Consider the following 12,882-nt stretch of genomic DNA (forward strand, 5'->3'; position numbering starts at 1 on the left):
CAAGTGATGGTTTACAGTTATAGTCAGTCCGGATCGGGCGTTCGGTCAGCCGAGACTACTTGTGCCAAGCGTTAAGCTCCACAATCGATTCCGATTTGTCGAGCCGGTGTATTAAACGCGACGTCGCTTATACGCGCATACACGCGCGATCGCATCGAGACGAGAGAGTTTAAGAGTGAAGTGTCGTCGTCGTCGTCGTCGTCATCACCGTCGTCGTCGTCGTCGTCGTCGTAGTCTGTCCACCCCTGTCGACGTTTCTCTACTTTGGCCACGCAACAAGCATCGTTCTTATCCAAGGATCGTACGTTCATTCTCGGCCTCGACGATATCGCTACAGTTGCACCGTGTGGCCGTGCAACTTTTTTTCAAACGAACGAGTTCAACCTGGACCACCGAAACTCTCTGTGAAACTTGACGAAATCGAATCGAGCACAATTAACGGTATATACCAGACTGGCGGAAAGGAAGATCCGCGTGGACGAAACGACAGCGCCGTGAATATGTGTACGTCATCGTTCGTGGGTTCATTGTGCACGATTAATTGGATACGGGCGCACGTATATCGGCCCGTCGTTCGCGTTTCTTTTTACCTTCCAGTTCGATTCTTTTCGCGTTTCGATCTCGCGCGACTATCACTGCCTTGCCTGCCTCGTCTCATACCGATCGTGAGAGTTTCCCGATGAATCGTCCCGTTCTAACTTTCTTCTCGTACGTTTATTTAGTCTGTACGCAACGTAAAAGAGAAACAATCTTCCCGTCGTCTTTATCAGATAGATCGTCAGAACATTCCGGATCGATAACCAATCGGAGAACGCGAGAAATATTTCTCAATCGTATTGCACGACGAGTAAACGAACGAACGATTCGAGCAAACGACTATACTCTTTCGCTCGTCAATTCGATTCCTCAATTTGTTTCGACGAATTTCTTTGTTATCGAACGCGCGACATCCGCGAGAAAAGCGACGCCTCGATGCGCGTAAGAACGCACGCGAACGAATACGGTCACTCTCGTACGCGGATGTGACCTCGTAACACTCGGCGAGGACTTCGAGACGATCACGATGGAAATGGGAAATGAAAACGCACACGCGGAGATAATCCGCCTCGTAGCGAGCGTTTCCGTCGCGTGCTGCATTTTTCTTTTCTTTCCTCGTTCTGCGCGTCCTACGCGCTCGCCAAACAAATACGCTGACTCAATGTACGTTGCGTACCGCAAGAAACAGGAATTCCCTGAAAAGCGTTCAGGCTCATGGGAACGAGTTTCGTTCACGCAACCAACGTTCGCGAAATTCCATACACGTGACTCGGAATAGCTTTACTAAACTCGTTATCTTCGAGCATCGTTCTTGAAAATCCAATGCATTATTTCTATCTTACAAACCTATCGAATTTTAATACTTTCGTTATATCGTTCGAGTTTCCACAGTTAGAGCATTTTGAGAAAAAGAGAAAGGAAGATTCTCAGGGATAAATTAGAACATAACACGATGTTATTTGTATTTAGGGTGAGAATGATAGTCGCCGATTTAAGAGGCTTAGAGAAAGAGGAAACGACTAGTAACGCGGTGAGAAGAGAAAATCATCTCTCGCGTTACATTGTTGAACTTGAATCTAACGTCAAACTCTAAATTCCCATTCGGCTCGTGTCGTCATCGTTAAATTCGATCGGAGCTGTTCTTTATTCGACGCGCGAAAGCTAGATTTCGTGGATGCGATACTACTCGCCGATCTTTTTCTAAATATAAACAAAAAGAACTGTACGAATATGCATAGAAACGATGTGAACAACATTTAGATCAGATTTCCGGTTTCACAGTGTTATCTAGAATACGAAGAATAAATTGAAATAATGAATTCGATGGTTCCAACTATCACACGATGTTAAAAGTTCTTTAAACGATCCACCGATATTTCAAAGGTGCGGCTCGATCACGCAACTATATAACTAAAAATGTTGAAACGTTCAGTTACACGATAATTCTACAGATGCCACAATAAGGATGAAAAAAAGCGAAAGGAAGCAATGATGGCAGGGAGAAAGGAGGAAAATCCCGCTAGTCGTACAACTCGTTTCTTTGCTCGTCTCCAACGGAGGTTCTTCTTCCATTCATAAATTCGAATCGACAATAACAACTCGCGGTGTTGTGTTGCTACGGTCGCGTATACGCGAAAACGTATTCCGGTGATATCGATTCACCTTATTTACGATCATTGAGAGAAATTAACCCTCTATAACTGCATAATTGGTTATAGTTTTCCACGTTGATAAAAAAAAAAGTAAAAAGTTGCACGTAAATTATTTGATGGAAATACGAGAGTATAATAATAATAAAAGAAATATATATACAAATGTATGTGTAAAATAGAAGTAACATGATAACGTTGATATCAGATGTGAAAAAAAATTCCGTGCTTTTAGCTTTATGTTGTTTTACGATTTTTGTGTCTTTCGTTCTTAATCTTATCCTTGGTATAGAAACGACTAAATTAAAAATAACACAATGTATATGTATATTAGGCATAGAAGAAAAATTCTGTACCTTTAATTTCATGTTCTTTTGTGAGCAAAATGTACTTTCCAATTCTTAAAAATTAAAATTATTTCTTATCTTCTGATTATTTCAATGTTTTCTTTTCCATTCTTTCGGTCGTTTTGACCCAGCTGTTTCTGCATCTCGAACCTTTTACGATCATTAGAACGCGATGTACGAAGGATTTGACGAGCAAAAGATTTTACTCAAAATCTTGTTTAAATAATCCCCGATATTGTTTCGTGTATGTTATATTATCTATCAGTATCATCGCCAACGTATCGTTCTTACAACTTCGATAGATAACTGCAGGAAGAACATACTCATAAATACACGTTTTATCAGAGACAATTATATTTGCAATTATTTTTTAATTATATCAGAATTAGAATATTAAAGGATACGTTAAGGGAGGCACACGCCATAATATAAAACTAAATATAAGACTGAAGCACCGAATTTTTTTTGCATCTAATAGATACATAAATAAAGCATATAACTTTCAACTCACATAACGTTAGAAAGCATTAACATTAGAACTATCAAACCAATCAACACGACTGCTATCGGACTTTTTCTTTTCGATAATATTAATATTTACTTTTACCAAGATAGAAACGTGATTTTATCGAATTTTTATTATCGATCAAAAACGCAGTGAATTTCGAAACTGCTTCTCCGTGAAAGACAGAAAATGCTACTCCTCTATTCTTCCCCTTTAGCCTTCCTGTATAACGTATTTAGGTACATATTAAAGACGATAGCTCTAACGTTAAAAGAAGGACGATAACATTCTGAGTTCTGAAAGATATTCTTTGATCCGTTGTTTTGCATGGCTGAAGCTCAAATTCGATAGCAGGCACGGCGCGCGTAAATTTCTTCTCACGACGACTGTTTGCATAAAAATATCTTGCCCGTGATCGTTACGCCGTCGAAAACTTTCAAACAAGAGAGAAATAAATCCCGTTTAAACGAGTTTGAACGTGGATTGCTAAACGTTGGCGATGCAAAATCGACCGAATCGAGTGAACGCGCAACAGGTCTCCCATCCGAACGAAAGAATTGTCAATTTTCTGTCGTTTCGTTCTCGCGGCTGCGAGATAAGCCGTGGAAGTCTTCTTTTCTTCCATCATAATACGCGATAATACGCGACTTTCACCTCGTCAGCCAATATAATTTCCACGTGTTGCGCAGATAGTGCCTTCCTCCGCTGGCAATCGAAGGTAATTTCATCGGATGCCCGAGAGATCCAGCTGGGAATCCCCGAAAGAAACTCGAAGCACGAGTTATTGATCAACTCTGGCCGCAAGCGACAGGCAGAAGAGGAGGAGAAGGATTCGTTGGACGGAGGAACCTGAATGACGGGATAAAACTTGTGTCGGTCGAAGCGATAAGGAAAAGTGTCGTGTGTTAAAACAATTTGGAGCGAATAAGAAGCAAAGAGGAAATATTTTTTCGTGAAAGAAGAAAACGTAATTAAAAGGAAACGCAAGAATAATCGAGAATTTATATAAAGTGTCAATTGGAAAGTGTCGATTGTTCTGCGTGGAAATAGGAATATAATAGAATTGATATATTTAAGAAGATTAGCAAACGGGATAATAAACGGATTCTTCGAGTTCGTCGAAGGAGAAAGCATCGATTTTCATCGAATTCGAGTGTCGTAGAGAACGAGAGCTGGTTTCTTCCATGGACGCGCGTCGAAGATAATCGAACGCACCTCAGCCAGGACCGCCGACATCCAAGGTAAATATAGCACCTGTTTTCCCGTCTTTCTGTTTCACCTTTAATGCCCACGCGTTTCTTCTGATCGAGCAGAAATACCGGTGCGTGCGTGCATTCACCTACGTTTGCATAGCAATGCGCATTTTTGCATCGCGGCCGTGCGCGAGCGCCAGTGTCTCGGCGACGAGAGAAAAAAGAGAGAGAGAGAAACAGAACGAAGAAAGAGCGAAGAATCGAGTGAGAAAGAAAAAAAGGCAACGTGTGCATGCGTCAGGTTTTCTTTTTGCTCGCGTATAGCGAAATGTAAATGACGTATGTTGCCGTGATACGACATTATTCCTTCGTTGACAACGAACGTAACGATTTCGTTACACGAGTCGATCGAACTCGCTTTCCATCCTACCGTTGTCGCCAAACATTTATGCATACTTTTATTCTCGATTTGTCACGGCGTTACAATGAAATATAAAAGCAAGATTACGCGGTTTCTTGATAAGTTCGCCGTTCAATCGAAGGTTATCGTTCGTTTGGTAATTACTATCGGCGGCCGTTCGATCATTCATTAACCGCGTCTCGTAAAACCTTACACGAGAATGTCCTCGGAACATTTTCTCTCTCCGTCTCTCACTCTCTCTCTCTCTCTCTTTCTCTCTCTTTCTCTTTCTTTCCCTCTGTATTACTATCCGTTGGTTCTTTCTAAAATTAAGCGAGCCAGCGATCAAGCCAACGAGCGAACTTTCGTTTCACGAACGAAGCGGTGTTTACGGGAACGATTGCACGTTGCCCTGCTGTTTTCCGGTGTATCTGACGTTTCGAAAAATCGGCTCGCGTCGCCTTGCCGTGCCTGCAATCTGCTCGACTTTCTCCGCAGCGGAGCGGCTTAGATGAGCGACGGAATTTGTTACGCGGAGACTCGCGTTAGAAATTCAGAAAACGGGACACATTACTTATACAGGTACAGAATACGACGACTCACGAAAGTACTTGAACGCTTGTAGAAATTTTTTACGAATATATTATGTATGTCGTAGGGAACATTTTGAAATTTCATTAGCACTGTTATGAGAGTACACTATCACGATTACATTGGAAAAGTTCAACATAACATAGAAGTTACAGGATATATATACCAAGCGTTACAAGCTTATACAACGGCTACAAAAAATGTTTGCGCAACACTGTATTTACATAGCGATCATAGTTATCATACTTACTATTTTACTATTTTTATATTATTAGCTTGATAACGGAAAAGTGTTTCATTGAAAAATGAGAACACGTGCAAGTAATTCTTGTAGACACTGTACTTTGCAAAGATCATCGAGATATTTAAACGGACAATTACTAATTATATTAGTAAACTACGATATTTAGTGAAATTAATTATATGTTTGAAACTTCTATGTGCGCTGTATATTAATTTTTTATTAATCTTACGTGTATGTTTGTGTCTTTTATATACGTTTCCGGATTGATTCCAAATTCTATCAACATAATCGCGATAGACGTGCTCCGTTATAGCGTTAATGAAATTTCAGAAACTTTCATATAACACGCGTGATACGTTGATTAAAATCTTCTATGTCACTGCGGATGTTTGTGTACTTGCGTGAGCCAGTGCATATTTTGAGTATATTCTTATGAAAAGTGGTTTCGTATATTCGTATTCTTCTGCAAAATGATCTTTAGAATAGCGTAACAGGACTTTTGTAGGTAAAAAAAGAGAAACGTGGATGAAATGATATATATATATAGATATATATATACTATAACTATAAAATAACATAAGATTTGGAATTATAAAATATCGTTAATAACGAAGTGCCATAATTCGTTTTCAATAAACACTTGGACGATGATCATTTCGTTTCGTGTATTGCGTACTCTGTTCATATAAAAATAATTCTATAACCAGGAGTTTCGTTGTTGAAGTACGTTTTTGGAATCCACAATTATTGGCAATTCTTTTCTTTGCTTGGTGACTAATATAGTATTTCTAAAGATGGCATACTGTCAATGTTAAACTTCTTGTATTATCCACATTGATAAGGAAATAGGAATGCTCAGATTGGAAAATATCTGGAGAACAAAATGGGTTATTCTTCCAACATAAGTTATCGAATGTTTCCGTAAACATAACGCTGTTATTGTTAACTATATTATCATACGTTTAAAACCTAACACGAGATTCTCGAAATTTATATTTTATTTGTTCACGTATTTTCTTACATTAGTATCATTTTATTTATATCTTATATAACGACAAAAAAATAATTATTGAAATATTATCTTCCTTTTCTTCGTCAATAAATATTTAACAAAATTAAATATTATTTATTATTTAATAAATTCAAGACTATTTATTATCCAATAACTGATATATGTAGATAGAAAATTGCCACTGAATTCGAGTACTTTAATACGTACAATCATTAATTATCGATAAGCTTTCTTATTGCTCCATTTTAATGCCCTCGATTTCTTCTATTGCAAAACATCATATTATTATAATCACAATTAAAGAAGAATTAAAAAAAAATCAAATCTACTTAATGTTCAAATGCTAGTCAGTGATAATACAAACAATAAGATTCCCATTGAATAAGGAAGTTTACATCGATTAACACACTTGTGAGAATTACTCCCTGTAAAGAATCCGAATATGCATTCTCGTGGAACATGATTTAATTAAATTGACACACGTCATTGGAAACTGTTTCCCCGCATTGTATTATCGCGAAAACAAGCAGAAGGTAAAAGGAAAGTTTTTTGTTTAGTAGCTTGTGTTATCGTTTTTATGTGGAATTGTTATCGTTATCGCAAAAACCCAACTGTTTGTACAAACAAGAGCAACTAAGTAGCACGTAAGAAAAGTCAAATAGGCTTTCGAAGTATAATATCACTCGGATAGTATTTACTATCGATATTAGAACACGACCAACCCATTAAAACGTACACAGGAAACGACTTTTGGCTCAGATTAGTCCCCAGGGATTTGCATATAGAGGCTATTCCTTCGCGCCGGTTCGAGGTACCAAACGAGACGAGTGTACACTTGAAAAGAAAACGTTCGTATTTCAATATACGCTGTTAAACATCGTAATTTACTGTTTACTAAAATTCCATTTCGTTTGATCAAACACCGTGAAAGCTAAGTTTAAGTTGTTCAGTTTGAAAAATTATTTTTGGAAATTTCAATATAGCAAAGCTTTTATCAAAATCTATACAAGTTTATATTAGGTAATGTAAATTTATTTATTAAAATTTAGTTGAATTTTAATATCATGATGTATGAATTATTTTGAACATAAAAGAAATATAGCAATGAGAGTAACAAACTTATGCATGAACAATAGAAAGGAGTATGTGCAATTGACATGATTACAACAAATTACGAACGTAATTATATATATAAAATTCCTATTTTTGTTTATCAGACGAAATAGTTATTACATATTATTGTTACAACTACGTAACCACTCTAATGCTTAAACAATAGTTACCTGTCGATACAATTACTGATGTCCTATTTACATTCTTCAATACACATCTGCACTTCTATTTTTATATGAGCAAACGTTTAAAAATTACACGATGTTTAAAAGCAAAGTAACTTTTATCAACTCGTTTCTCCGAATATTTTATCTTTTGAGAAAAATTCTATTGTACAGTTTGTTACGAAATGATGACTAAGTATTTCAAGCTGAAATTGAAGGTGGAAGGTAGCACGGAGAAGATGATAAAATTTCAGTTATCTTCAGTTTTGAAATCATAGGGCATTTTAACTAAGGAGGACAAAATCTAGTAAGGTAGAGTTATTTTTAAGTCACCTAAGCTTCTACACCTTAACATTCGATCTTCAACTTTGCTCAGTATAATCAAACTTGCATGTGTATTATGAAACGCCGATATAATATGTTAACCTTTAACATATATTATCCTATCTATCTTATATACATATTAATCTTTAATATATCGTAAAAATGAAAGAAGATATCGTCTACTTTAAATATAGCGAGAAGAAGCATCAAAAGCCAGAAAATGACACGAATAACCCTACGATAAAGTTGAAGGTAAAAATAAATAACCTCCAGAAATAAAGTGACATACACACTGAATTGATAACTATAATACAATCGAGAATATTAATTTCAGTTGAACGAGTTTTCCTTTACACGAGCAAAAGTTATATTCTCGTAGAAATAAATATAAAAAAAAATAATTATATATATATATATCTTTGTCAGACTGTAAATATAAGTACAAGATATATTTCATTGTTTAGCATGCGATTAATGACGAGTTAAAATAGTCTGGCTTTTAAATGTAGATCGCTTAAAAGTGATTCATAACCGAATTTGTCGAATTACAACACGAATCACTCAGCTCGACTCAAATATCCTTCTGACCCAAATATAACCGCAGTCTCAATAGCGTCCGTTCTATCCGTTATATTAGTAACATTTCGTGTTTTAATAATTCCGCGGTCATCACACTTTCTCTTATCGTTTCACTCGGTTCCGTCACTCCGATTGAAGCGACACTCGTCGTTGCTCGGATTACTGATACCTCGTCGTGGCACGTGAACGTCATCGTCGAACAAATTTCCTACTTTAAAAAAATGATGGACACGCGTTAGTGTACTTCGTCGTTCTATATCTACAAGCCACTAATTATGACAATAATTAACTGCAACGCGCTTTAGCAATATGTGTAGAGTAAGTCACGGACTCCGGCCGGTTTTAAAATACTTTCGTGTCGCGAGTGTCATAATAATAACGAGAGTCTAGGCTCGTAGTCAGGAAACCGCGCGGCCTGATAATATCTTCCATCGTTCTGCTTCCTTAAAACCATTTGTCGAAATGCGATCAAGAGGAAGGAGGGCGTGCTTGAATTTCGACCGAAAGTTGAAATTCATTCCACGACCGTCGTCGACTCGTCCGCTTTCACGAACGATTTGCTTGCAGCGAATAAAATCTTCACGGCGATTCGTGGAATTTTGACGTCGTTAAAACGAGAATAAATGAATGGTTTTTTCGACGCGCCACGTCGTTCCGGTTGATTCGAGTACACGTTGAGAATTTTTGATGAGAACCCATTTAGGTCATTCGCTATGATTAAATTAGCGGAGAATAATAAATTGATACTATTATTGCCTTATCTGATAACTGATCTTATTACCTAGAATAACAAATTGATACTATAAGTATTATCTTACACAGTTTGTCGAGAAAGTAAGGAATTTTATAACTTGTTTATAATCTTCTTTAAATATAGTGAAAATCTTATTATTGAAGTCTTTTCTTGGAACATTATTGTTCTGTGTTGTAAGTTTGGAAGTTGTTGGTATAAGCGAGATATAATTGATAATTTTAAATTAAAAACTAGCGTGTAAAATTACATCTACTTGACGATTGGCTATTTTTTCGTTAACAACTGAATACCGCGATCGAACAGTATTCGGTGATTAAAAATGGAAGCTTGTTGGCTAAAATGGCATTCGATTCCAAAAATACTTCTTCCGTATTTCATTAAATGTACAAAATTCCGCAATTATTGGAGGCAAAATGGATTTTCCCGAAAGGGAAATAGTCAAATTTAAATTATTTTGGAAATTAAAAAAATATATAATAATTATAATTGTATAATTATATTAATTTAATAATATATTATTAGTCTACGATATAGCATATAATAATTTATATTTTTTGTAAACCTGTTGGAATTACAAATAAAATTTTATGCAAATATACTTACTGATTTATATTATTAATTCGACATATGAAAATGAAAACAGACGTTTCAAATTTAATATTCTTCTTTTCGGTAGACGTGTACTCTTTAAATTCGTTTCACGCCAATAAAATGTAAAATCTCTCACAAGAAAAGACTTATAGGTAGCTAAATATTCGCAGTGCAGCGAACAATGAAATAAAATGATGTTTATGAAGATAAAGGAATTCTAGAAGCAAGCGGATGTGACATTCTTTGGTTCGCTGTTCCGTGTGTTCTGTACACTTAATGGTTAACTCGTTGAGTGTGTCGTGTTTTTATCAGCGTGACGTTATCTTTGACGATATTGATCAAAGCTGAAAATAATCCATTTATTGAAAAAGTCCTTAACGCAGTGTTTCTGGATTGTCTCCAAATATATAATATTCGTTCATTTATTAAACGGAACCTTTATGTTTTCTTTATTAAACAATCCTCTTAGCTATCGTAATTTCTTTCGTTATTTAAAATCGTGACGATCGTTGTATATTAATAACGAAAATCTTACATTTTTCTGGCTGGAAAACTACTGGAGCAGAGATTAGAACGTGTAGAGCCGTATACCATAGAATGAAACTGTATTTCAAGAAAAGTTTTTTATAATCCAGCGAGATTCAGTTCTGCGTGAAATTATAATATTCGTCTTCGACGTATGGAACTTTTTCAAAAGAGAGTATTAAATATTTAGAAGAAGAACTTTGGTAACATTCCACGTGAATGAACTCACAAACCGGATCTTTGAGGTGAGAAAAACCACTATTATTTCCTGTCAGCGAAAATATATTTTTAGTGAAAAAAAAAAGAAAAAAATGTCATCCGATCGATAACATTGAATATCTAGCTAATTTTCTGACTATTTCTATTCCTTATTTTAAATAAATTCGAGTTCCTTCGACGATATTTTCATAAAATATTCGACTCGTCGAAACATTTGCGTTTTAGTAGCTGTTTCTTCAGGCGTGTCGTGTTCAGAACAGTTTCGCATTGTGAACATGGTGCTTTCTAAAATTCCACTTACGATGCTAAGAATTATCCAAATAACTGTGCACAGATATTGTCGAAACTACGTATTCAGAAACGTAATATATTATTAGAGATGCTATCCGATTCTAAAATATGTTGAGAATCTCAAGCAACGATTCAAAGATATTCAAGTTCAGAAATTCGTTCGATGTTATCTCCGCAGCATTACAAAATTCTATTGACAAATATCGTCTAGAAAATAATTGAAAGGTTTTATTTATACGCAAGATAAGAAAAATGAAAATGCCAGATAATTGCAAGCTACTATGTAACATTCCAAGAAACATTTCTCTTTCGATTAGTTTGTACACTACAGTTCAGAACTATCCTAATACTTATTTATTTTTTCGAAACTGTGTACTTTAATAATAAATAATAATTTAATAATGTATACGTATAAATATTTATATAATTATCAAAGAAATAATAATAAATAATTAATAATAAATATAAATCAAACTGCAATGAATATTATTCTTTGTAATCATAGTATGTAGTTGGAAAGAACAGGATATTAAATTAAATTTGGGCTTTCGAACGACAATATGAAACAATAGAACAGACGTTTGTAATTGATAAACTTTATGAAACTAGTTTGTCGCTGGATAGCTGAAGTATTAGGTTGTCCGAAATGTTTCGTTCGTTTTATAAGGAAATAATAGACGCACAATATTTTCTGTTTTATATTAGTTTATTGAATTATGCACGAATATAGTAATAGAAATAGAAGGAAATGGATCATACTTAATTCAATAAAATACTATAAAACCGAAATTGTTGTTCATCCATTATCACCTTATGAAACGAAAGAAACTTTTCGGACAACCTAATACTTGCTAAGGAATCTGTTGTTCTTAATTATTTATAGATATTTAGACGTAGTCATATACGATTCAATCGTACACAAGCAGAATAATATTTACAAACTGGATTTAAAAGTCGCAACCAAAGAAAAACAAAGGCATGTGACGTCGAGAATTCCCACTCCCAGGAAGTGAGGTAGGAACGATACTCTCGAAATCATTGCTAATCTCACATTGAAATTTTACGTTTCTACGCGGATATGATATCGTAATGTCTGCAATTTGTCGAGACGAGGCATCGCTATACGGACAAGTACGTTCCTCGAAGAGATTCGAAATAACGAGGCTTAAGTAAATACTATAGTACGCGAAAGAAATTTCGTTTTTAACTAGCTAACTTAATCATAACAATGAAATTAAAAATTAATAAAGACAAAGTTACCTTCGTCGATTTTATTTCGTGGAGATGCGAGAAGGATACAATTTATTCTTATCGGGAACGACACAGTGCATCAAACGGTAAATAAGCGAATAGATGAGTAAAAAATTATTACACCAAGATTATGGTAATCTGAACGAGTTCACTCGCCTTTCTAAGTTGAGAAATTAAAAGAATATCACACTGATATGATATACATACTTTGAGAGTTTGCTTGTACGAAATTTACAAATCGCATTTAAAAGTTATCGAGAATCAAGTTAAAGATAACATTTTCTGTAATTAATCGTAGTTGACTAAGACTTGCAGAATCATTCACGACAATTTTTCTACGAACACAATTATAAAAATGAAACACAATCAGGTATTCATAATAATATGTAATACGTCTGTTTACGTTCCACTTTTATAATCGTATCCATAGAAATACGAATTTGCGTAAACATCTGCAATTTACTTTCTAGGAATATCCAATGGAGCATGCGAAACATTATCATCGAGGATTCTGACAGTCTTAGTCAACTTATGATTAATTACAGACAATTGTAAACTTACATACTCATAATGATATTTAATAGGTCTAACTT

General features: G+C 35.3%; 1 protein-coding gene across 7 annotated transcripts in view; it reads left to right on the top strand.

Annotated features, from left to right (window-relative positions):
* Window positions 1-12,882, top strand: part of LOC100745394 (class A basic helix-loop-helix protein 15-like) — a 292,682-nt gene that overhangs the window by 259,945 nt on the left and 19,855 nt on the right. Inside the window, exons 1-2 of one of the 7 annotated variants that reach the window (XM_012392825.3) lie at window positions 7-441; window positions 3,728-4,279. The exons of 5 other annotated variants lie outside the window; for them this stretch is intronic. The gene's annotated coding sequence lies outside the window, so the exon portion shown is untranslated. Of the gene's footprint in view, window positions 1-6; window positions 442-3,727; window positions 4,280-12,882 lie in introns of those variants that run through there. One more of the 7 variants, XM_003494183.4, reaches the window with a different exon arrangement.

Source organism: Bombus impatiens, unplaced genomic scaffold (genome assembly GCF_000188095.3).
Source record: "Bombus impatiens unplaced genomic scaffold, BIMP_2.2 scf_1707, whole genome shotgun sequence".
Classification (NCBI taxonomy): Eukaryota; Metazoa; Arthropoda; class Insecta; order Hymenoptera; family Apidae; genus Bombus; species Bombus impatiens.